Below are 9,728 nucleotides of genomic sequence, written 5' to 3'. Positions count from 1 at the left end.
TAATGCTGAAGTGGGGTGACCTGCAGGCAGTGAAGTCCCTTGACTCAAAGTAAAGACTTGGATGAGCACTGGGGATATGGCAGTGGTGAAGTGGTTGGGCAGGCCCCTACAGGCTAGGTGGGGGAGCAGCCAAAGTGGAGGAAGCCAGGAGCTAGGGAGTTGGTGTCTATTTTTGTTTTCTGAAAAGGGGCACACAGGGACCTGCAGGCAGTCAGCTGAGGTGGGTCATGTGCTGACATCTTTCTCATCACCTGGCTTGGAGGCTTCCAGCAAAGGGTCCCTGGGACTCGTCTCCTCCTCCTCCTTGGCCTCGTTGGACTTGGAGTTGGGGACCCAGAGGCTGGAGTTGATGCAATGATGCATGTTGTACTTCATATTGGTGGGATCCATCTTGCTGACAGCATCTTGTAGAATCTGCACATCATTCACCTCAAAGCATTTCTGGAGTTCCTCAGGGAGGGACTCGTATACCTCGATGGGGTCCAGGCTGCTCGGCCAAGCTTCTGCTTTCACTCCTCCTCCTCGTACTCCTTCATGACCTTCTTGATGCGCAGCTTGGCCCGGCCCCGCATGCAGTCTTTGAAGGCCTCCAGCTCATCATTGAAGCCCTCCATGTACTGACGGTCGGCAGTCTTGATCTTGGTGAAGAACTGCCAGAAGCAGGCACGAGGGTCCACCTTCAGGCTCTTGGCCAGCTCCAGGATGAACTGCATGACAATGGTCTGGTGGGCCACCTGCTCCATCAGTGCACATTTCTCCTCCGCCTTTAGGTCAAAGCACCAAATAACCAGGTAGTTGGCGGTCTCCCTGCACACCAGGTGGATGTTGTCCAGCAGGTACTTCTGGCTGTCATCCCAGCAGTGGAGCATGCTGAAGTGCTTGATCTGTTTCTCATACTTTTCCATGAAGGTTTTGTGTTTCTGCTCCCTCACCTCCTCCAACTCCACCTCCGCCTGCTCAGGCTTGGTATTGACCATGCTCTTGCTGAAGCCGTTCTTGCTGAGCGTGTCCACGTTCCAGGGCATGCTCTTCTCCTTCCTGCACATCTCCTCTAGCTTCTGCTCCCAGCTCTGCTCCTCCTTGCGCAGCTGCTGTGCCTTAGCCTGCAACCGTTACAGCTGCCCTCGCCCTTGGCCACCTCCAGCCCCTTCAGCTTCCACTGGCACTCGGACACCTGTCTTCTCATTTTGCTTAACTTACTGTGTTTGGGGTCTCCTTTTTGCTGGTTGCAGGTTCGTAGTTCCCATTGTTTTTGGTGTCTGCCCCCCAGTGGGTAAGGTTGGTTCAATGGGTTGTGTAGGCTTCCTGGTGGAGGGGACTGGTGCCTGTGTTCTGGTGGATGAGGCTGGATCTTGTCTTTCTGGTGGGCAGGACCATGTCCGGTGGTGTATTTTGGGATGTCTGTGACCTTATGATTTTAGGCAGCCACTCTGCTAATGGACGAGAATGTGTTCCTATCTTGCTAGTTGTTTGGCATGGGGTGCCCAGCATGGGAGCTTGCTGGTCATTGAGTGGAGCTGGGTCTTAGCATTGAGACGGAGATCTCTGGGAGACCTCTCGCCAATTGAAATTACATAGGGTCAGGTTGGCTCTGGTGGCTTAATGTCCTGAATTTGGCTCTCCCACCTCAGAAGTTCAGGCCTGACACCCGGCCGGAGCACCAAGACCCTGTCAGCCACATGGCCACGGACATAGGGAGTTTCTTGCCTTTTGGGAAGTCTGAGGTCTTCTACCAGTGTTAAGTCCGTGTTCTGTAGGAGTTGTTCCACATGTAGATGTATCTTTGATGTATTTTTGGGGAGAACGGTGATCTCCATGTCTCACTCCTGTGTCATCTATTTTTTTTGTGTGTGTGTGTGTGGTACGCGGGCCTCTCACTGTTGTGGCCTCTCCCATTGCGGAGCGCAGACGCTCAGGGTCAGCGGCCATGGCTCACGGGCCCAGCCGCTCCGCAGCAGGTGGGATCCTCCCAGACCGGGGCACGAACCCGTGTCCCCTGCATCAGCAGGCGGACTCTCAACCACTGTGCCACCAGGGAAGCCCTCCTCTGTCTCTTGAAGGTCCTCCCCTGTCACCCTCAAACTCCATGGTCAGTGAGAAAAGCAATGAGCAATGAAGGGCTCAGTGTGGGTACTGCCAATACTGAGTATTATTATCATAAGTCCTAAACTTTTCATACCTTTTGTAGACATTATACATTTGGAAAACGTGGTCATAAATGAAGAGCAGAGAATTCATGGAAGGTTCCTACAGAAAACAGGCACTGAGGATGTGAGGGCGATCTGACCATAACAGCTGTCTCTCCTTTAATGGCCAGGGGTGATTTGGCTGATCTGAATATATATATACATATATATTAGATAGCATGTAAGTTTTTTTGTTTCTTTTACCAGAGAAAGCAGTTTTAAAATGAAACCAAGAAACTGGTAAAAAAGATAATCAAAGGTGGCTCCTCTTTTATGTGCTTACTCTTCACGGCCTGCTTGTCCGTCCATCTGCAACCCCCGGCATGAGAATGCAAACAGACATTCCATTGAAGGGATTTCAAGGAAGGGAAGAAGTAACACACAGAATGTTATTGAGTATGTTTGTAGGGTGGGTGGGAGAGTTTCTGCTGTTAAAGAATTCTGCCTCTGGGGCTTCCCTGGTGACGCAGTGGTTGAGAGTCCGCCTGCCGATGCAGGGGACACGGGTTCGTGCCCCGGTCCGGGAAGATCTCACATGCCGCGGAGCGACTGGGCCTATGAGCCATGGCCACTGAGCCTGTGCGTCCGGAGCCTGTGCTCCGCAACGGGAGAGGCCACAACAGTGAGAGGCCCGCGTACCACAAAAAAAAAAAAAAAAAAAGAAAAAAGAATTCTGCCCTTGGCCCTAGGCACTCTGCCTGTTTAGGTGCAGGTGGGAGCTTGCACTCTCACTCTCATAGTTTCTGCCTCGCAAGGCTTCCTTTCCTCATTCCCTGACCTCCTTTCTCCTTGTTGCTCTCTCTTGTCAGCCACGAGGATTATAGGCATGGTCACCCAGTACCACCGGGAGCCATCAGTCTTTCAGTCAGGCAAAAGATTTTCCCGGAGTCAGATGATACAAAACTTACATAAAATCACATGTATCTACTTTGCTTTTCTATATGGAAAGCTTTTCCATTCATTAAAAATAAATTGTGGGAATGTAAATTGATACAATCACTATGGAGAACAGTATGGAGGTTCCTTAAAAAACTAAAAATAGAACTACCCAGCAATCCCACTACGGGGCATATACCCTGAGAAAACCATAATTCAAAAAGAGTCATGTACCACAATGTTCATTGCAGCACTATTTACAACAGCCAGGACATGGAAGCAACCTAAGTGTCCATCGACAGATGAATGGATAAAGAAGATGTGGCACATATATACAATGGAATATTACTCAGCCATAAAAAACAAACAAAATTATTTGTAGTGAGGTGGATGGACCTAGAGTCTGTCATACAAAGTGAAGTAAGTCAGAAAGAGAAAAACAAATACTGCATGCTAACACATATATATGGAATATTAAAAAAATGGTATTGGTGAACCTAGTGGCAGGGCAGGAATAAAGACGTAGACATAGAGAGTAGACTTGAGAACATGGGGAAGGGGGAAGGGTAAGCTGGGACAAAGTGAGAGAGTGCCATTGACATACATACACTACCAAATGTAAAATGGCTAGTGGAAAGCAGCCGCATAGCACAGGGAGATCAGCTTGGTGCTCTGTTACCACCTAGAGGGGTGGGATAGGGAGGGTGGGAGGGAGGGAGATGCAAGAGGGAAGAGATATGGCGACATATGTATATGTATAACTGATTCACTTTGTTATAAAGCAGAAACTAACACACCATTATTGTAAAGCAATTATACTCCAATAAAGGTGTTATACTCCAATAAAGATGTTTAAAAAAAAAAAAAGAAAATATATGGATCGTTCCCTCAGGACCTCAACTGGTAAACACTGTCTGCACATTTACATCACATTCTCATTTTACAGTAGATAATAAAATTAGCTGTTTCCAGCCCTGCTCTGATCCTCTGTGAGAAATAGAAACTGTCAGAAATGAAACAGTAACACATAAGCAACCCTGGCATCTTTCAGTCCCTTATAGGAAATTCTGAGGTATGGAAAGAAAACAACTGAAAAATCAATGGTCCAGTTCATATTTTAAATAACGAAGAAGGCTGAAGTAGACTCTTCCATGTCATCACCCTATCGTATATAAACTACCCAGGCGTGTCCGCACACAAATCTCTGGCTAAATCTGCAAGGGGCAGTACCGTCTCCTCAAAGACTCCCACCCCTCGTTCCAGAAAGCCTAGATTTATACCAGAGGGAAAAATTTAATTAAAGGATTAAAATAAAAGCCATTAATGCCTGCTGAATTAAATGTGGACACCAGGTGCTATTGAAAGAAGAGCCCTTCTCTGTTATCTTTGCAGGATGCATTGTTAAGAGACATCTGGAGATGCTCGCAAATAAAGCATTGACCTCTTTGGGATGCAGCAGCATTCAGGTTAGTGACACGGATGAAGTGACCAAAAGATGTGAGGTCTGTGGTGTATTTCAATAGGAAGAAGGGAAAATATATCAGAAAACAAACCCATAAAGAGGCACTTAACACAGTCCCCAAGATATATGATCTGTTAACAGAAGAACAGACCTTTAAAAACTGTCCTAGAGAAGGTTTGGAGTATTCTCAGCTGTGTTTTGGCAAATTATGTGTACAAAATTACATAGGAAGTCATTAAAAAAAAAATCATTCTTGGGTCCCACCCTCAGATACTGTGATGTAATTGGAATGGGGTATAGCCTGGACATTAAGATTTTTAAAAAGTTTCCCAAATGATTCTAATGTGCACTAAGGTTCAAGCACCAGTGGAAGTCATTATATTAGACCATACAGGGTTTTGTTTCTATTCAACCAATATAGCATTTACCAACCCATTCTATAATTATATTTTCATTAAAAGCAAAAATTACAATCACGTATCAATTAAATATAGTGGAATGGGAACATGCAGTGTAGAAGACCTGGGCCCGCAGCTCTGCCAGTGTATTTACACAGGCTTAAAGCTCCCAGATTTGTCTGGATCTGGGCTTCATCAGCTATAATATGAAAAGAAGATTCACGACCAACAGATTTGTTCTCCTAGCACTGTGAAGTATTGTCTCATTTAAACTACACTCAGTTTTGTGACTGTTTACTGTTTATTACAGATGAGAAGACAAACTCAGAATATTCCAGCTCACATAACTACTAAGAGTGAAATTGAGGGCTTGAAACCTGGCCTTCCTGCCCCCAGGTGAGACAGTCAGATTCATCCCACTAACATCTTGATGCTCTCAAGAGGCCCCAAGAGCCTTAAAATTCTGTAGAACTATCAGCTACAAATATGATCAACACTACCAGTTGCTCAAGGAATGTATCATACTGGGGTAAAGGATAGAAAGCAGTGGCACATTTTATTGTTTTTCAAGAAGGATAAGTGTTAAACACTACCAAGTGTTAAACACCACCAAAAAAATTCTTCTTCTTAACGGGATTTAACCTCTCCCAAGGGCTTAAAAAATGCATGAAACCCAATTGCACAATGTGACTCAGCAAGAAAAGCCACCAAACAAATTAATAACAAAATCCAGGTCAAAAGAAATAAGAAGAGATAACAATCCTGAAAGATGCCTAAGATAAAAAGCTAGTGAGATCCACTAATGTGCAAAACTTATCTTCAATGAAAATTTTGTAATTTTATATTTTCTGAAATACTGATATAAAACTAATATAAGAGAAAAAATTTTCTTAGAGAAATTTAATTAATATAAGAGAATCTAATTAATTATAATTAATTAATTATATTTAATTAATATAAGAAAAATATATTAGAAAGATGACTAGAAAATAGAAGACCATGGGAATTATCTGAGCATCATAATAAACAGTTGTAATATTTTCATTATACATATTGGATAGATCATTTTTCTCAAAGGAAACACAAACCAAAATATTTGGTCTAAGATCTGAGTATAAAAGGTTTTTAACAAAGCAAAGTAAAAAATAGATATACTTTTCATGCTGAATCTAATTTTAAGTAACTACCAACATCATTAAACATTTCTGCCTAATAATAAATAGTCAATTCCTTGTGAATCTTGTAGGGAACTGGTGAAACTTATAGGAGGGTACAGAAAAATAAAGGGTACACTGGGAAATAATCATCAGGTAAATGCATTATTTCCCTTGTGTCTAATCTGTCTCACAGAAACTACTCAGACCTCTTCATGGCAATTCATTATTCATTCATTCACCTGACAAAAATTTATGGAGTGCCTAAAAAGCAATTCTGTTAAGTAAGCACTGAAGTTACAAAGTGCAAACAATGACACTCATGCACCTCTCAGTCTGGTAAGGAGGAGGAACATTAATCACCCAAAAGAGTGAGCACATAATTACACACTGACGTAACTGCAGTGAAAGTCGGTAAGACAGTCCTAGGACAGCATATAACAAACCATCCTCATGTAATCTCTTGGGTCAAAGAAAGATAACTAAAGAGTGATGAGATCTCTTTGAAGAGAAACTCAGGTCTAAGTATACAATCCAGGAGGGAAAAAATCCTGGCAGAGGTAAGCAGCCAATGCAAAGGCCCTGAGGCAAGAGGAAACCTGGTGTGCTCCAGAGCAGGGAGCCAGGAAGAGAGTAGGCAGAGGCCAGATCAGATGGGAACTTTGATCAGGCATTGGGACTATTCTTTTTTTTTAAATGTTGAGCCTTCTTTTAATTAATTTATTTTTATTTTTTGCTGTGTTGGGTCTTCGTTTCTGTGCAAAGGCTTTCTCTAGTTGTGGCAAGCGGGGGCCACTCTTCATCGCGGTGCATGGGCCTCTCACTGCCGTGGCCTCTCGTTGTGGAGCACAGGCTCCAGACGCGCAGGCTCAGTAGTTGTGGCTCATGGGCCTAGTTGCTCCGCGGCATGTGGGATCTTCCCAGACCAGGGCTCAAACCCGTGTCCCCTGCATTAGCAGGCAGATTCTCAATCACTGCGCCACCAGGGAAGCCCAGGCATTGGGACTTTTAAGAGCTTCCTGGGTTATTCTAATGCACAGCACATTTCTAGAACCAGTGAGAGCCATACCATATTAGACCATACTTTTTTTCTTTTCAACCAAGTTAGCATGTATCAACTTAATCTATAATTTTATTTTTATAAACAAAAATCCCACAAATCACATGTTAATTAAGTGTAATGGAATATATGGTCATTGGAACTTGAAGTCTAAAATCCTGGGCCCCTAGATGGTGGTAGGAGTAGAACAGTACAAGATCTGTGGTTTGTGAAGATTGCTGGCTTCAGTGTGGAGGATGACTTGGAGGGGCAGAGATGTGGAGCCCAGCTAGGAAGCGACAGTGTCAGTCTAAGGAAAGAGATGACGGTATAGGCATCGTTGCATCTTGCCTTTCTTATCTGTAAAACACAGGGAGTGGGACAGAACAATCCCTAAGGACCCTTTCAGCTTAAGAGCAGACACAAAAGGAGATGCTGTGATTGGAGAAGGCTATCTCATAGTCCAGGACACATCCCCAAAACAGGAAATGACAGCTTGGGGTGCTCGGAAGGTAGACTTCCTCTCTATCATTCCCACCAGCATTAAATATGCTAAAACTAATTTTTTTTAATGCCTTGACCCTATATCTTCCTCTATCTACTGACACTTTTTCTCAGCTCCCCATGACAGCAAACTGTATGAAATAAAGCCTCCACCATAATTATAAGCTGATGGACACCATATTAACTGGAGTTTGTGGAAAGAGTATATTTGGCTAGAAAAGAAAACATCCTTGGTTTAAAGCCTTAGTAAAGACAAAAATAAAAGTCTTAAGACTATTTTGGATTATAAATTTTGCCATTATCCAAAATTATATACATAGACATTTTATTCACAATAAATTCCTTATTTAACTCTGTTCTCCCTTCTTTATGCAACATCCACAATAGGGCTTTGTAAATAAGGAGTGTACAGAACAGATGTGCTCCACAAATGAATAAGCAGGACTATTTACAGATGTTTTTTCCCCTTGGAGTGTCTCTTTCCCTTGGGAAATTTGGTTTTGATTTTATAATTTTTTTTTTTTTTTTGCTATACGTGGGCCTCTCACTGTTGTGGCCTCTCCCGTTGCAGAGTACAGGCTCTGCACGCACAGGCTCAGTGGCCATGGCTCACGGGCCTAGCTGCTCTGCGGCATGTGGGATCTTCCCGGACCGGGGCACGAACCCGTGTCCCCTGCATCGGCAGGCGGACTCTCAATCACTGCACCACCAGGGAAGCCTGGTTTTGATTTTTTGAAGGATGTTATTACTCTGTGGACTGATCAGCAGCTGATCAATGTATATTTACTGCCACAAGACATGACTTGGGACATGGCTCTGATTCACTATTGAACACCTACTAGGCGCAGACACTATTCTAGGCTCTAGGAAGTAAAGGCAGATTAAGTCTGACTTCACTGAGCTTGCATTCTAGTGAGGAAGAAAGACAACGATAAATAAATACAGAATTACATCAAATAACATCAGATAGAAATAAGAGTCAGGGGGGTAAAAAAGTAAAATCTTATATGGTTTTAGGATTAACACTACTCCATTATGTATAACATTCACTTTAAAAGGCATTTCAGAGGCTGGAGAGATCAATCAGGTCCGTGATAGCAGGAGAATTCCTCTAAGGAAAAGGCATGAAAGGACGGGATGCAAAAATAAAAAAGGTGAGGAAGGTCAAGAGATAGTGACCATCAGGGAGAACTGCTTTAAATGGGTTGGTCAGGGAGTTTCCTGGTGGTCCAGCGGTAAAGAATCCGCCTTCCAATGCAGGGCACATGGGTTTGATCCCTGGTCTGGGAACTGGGATCCCACATGCTGCAGAGCAACTAAGCCTGTGCGCCACAACTACTACTGAGCTTGCACACCACAACAAAGAGAGCCCACGTGCTGCAAACTACAGAGCCCACGTGCTCTGGAGCTCATGCGCCACAACAAAGAGCCCCTGCCACAATGAAAGACCCCACACACCTCAACAGAGCCCCCGCATGCCTCAGATAAGACCCAAGGCAGATCCCCTAAAAAAGAAAATAAATAAATAGTTGGTGTGGTCAGTTCATCAAAGACCTGAGTGGGGTGAGGGGGCGGATCATGTGAGAATCTGGGGAGAAGAATTCAAGTCTCCGGCAACAGCAGGTACAAAGGCCCTGGTGGGTGCACCTTTGCACTTTCAAGAAATATCTTTGTGTTTACAGAGAATATTGACGGTGCCCGCAGGGATGGAGAATTTGAAAAGTTAGAGTGGCTATTAGAGATCAGACTAGTAAGGATATGCTTATAGCAAAATTTTCAATTTTATTTTAGAGGATTGAAAAGAAGATGAAGCTTTTCATTTCTTTAGAATCACAGTGGCTGCTGTTTGCAAAACAGGTTTTAGAGGCAACAAGGAGACTAATTAAGAGGCTATTAACAGTCTCCAGGCAAGAGACGATGGTGGTCCAGATGCTACTCATGGCAACATATATAACATTTTGTGCAGGATATATTGTAAAAGTAGAGTCAAAGTACTATCTGGATGTTGAGTGTGAGAGAAATAGAGGATTCAAGAAAGACTCCAATATTTATGAAACGAAAGCCTTATCAGGGACAGAGACAGGGATTCTGAGGTAGGTACATGGGTAT

The 9,728-nt window shown here is 43.7% G+C and overlaps 1 pseudogene across 1 annotated transcript; it reads right to left on the bottom strand.

Annotated features, from left to right (window-relative positions):
• Window positions 1–225: 225 nt before the first annotated feature.
• LOC309822243 (hsp90 co-chaperone Cdc37-like) lies at window positions 226–1,186 on the bottom strand (annotated as a pseudogene). The gene has a single exon. The product of its transcript is annotated as a hsp90 co-chaperone Cdc37-like (transcript).
• Window positions 1,187–9,728: the final 8,542 nt, after the last annotated feature.

This window comes from Grampus griseus, assembly GCF_964374135.1.
Source record: "Grampus griseus genome assembly, chromosome: 4".
In the NCBI taxonomy this organism is placed as follows: Eukaryota; Metazoa; Chordata; class Mammalia; order Artiodactyla; family Delphinidae; genus Grampus; species Grampus griseus.
The sequence above is the reverse complement of the archived record's forward strand: the minus strand, read 5'-3'. Positions and strand labels throughout refer to the sequence as shown.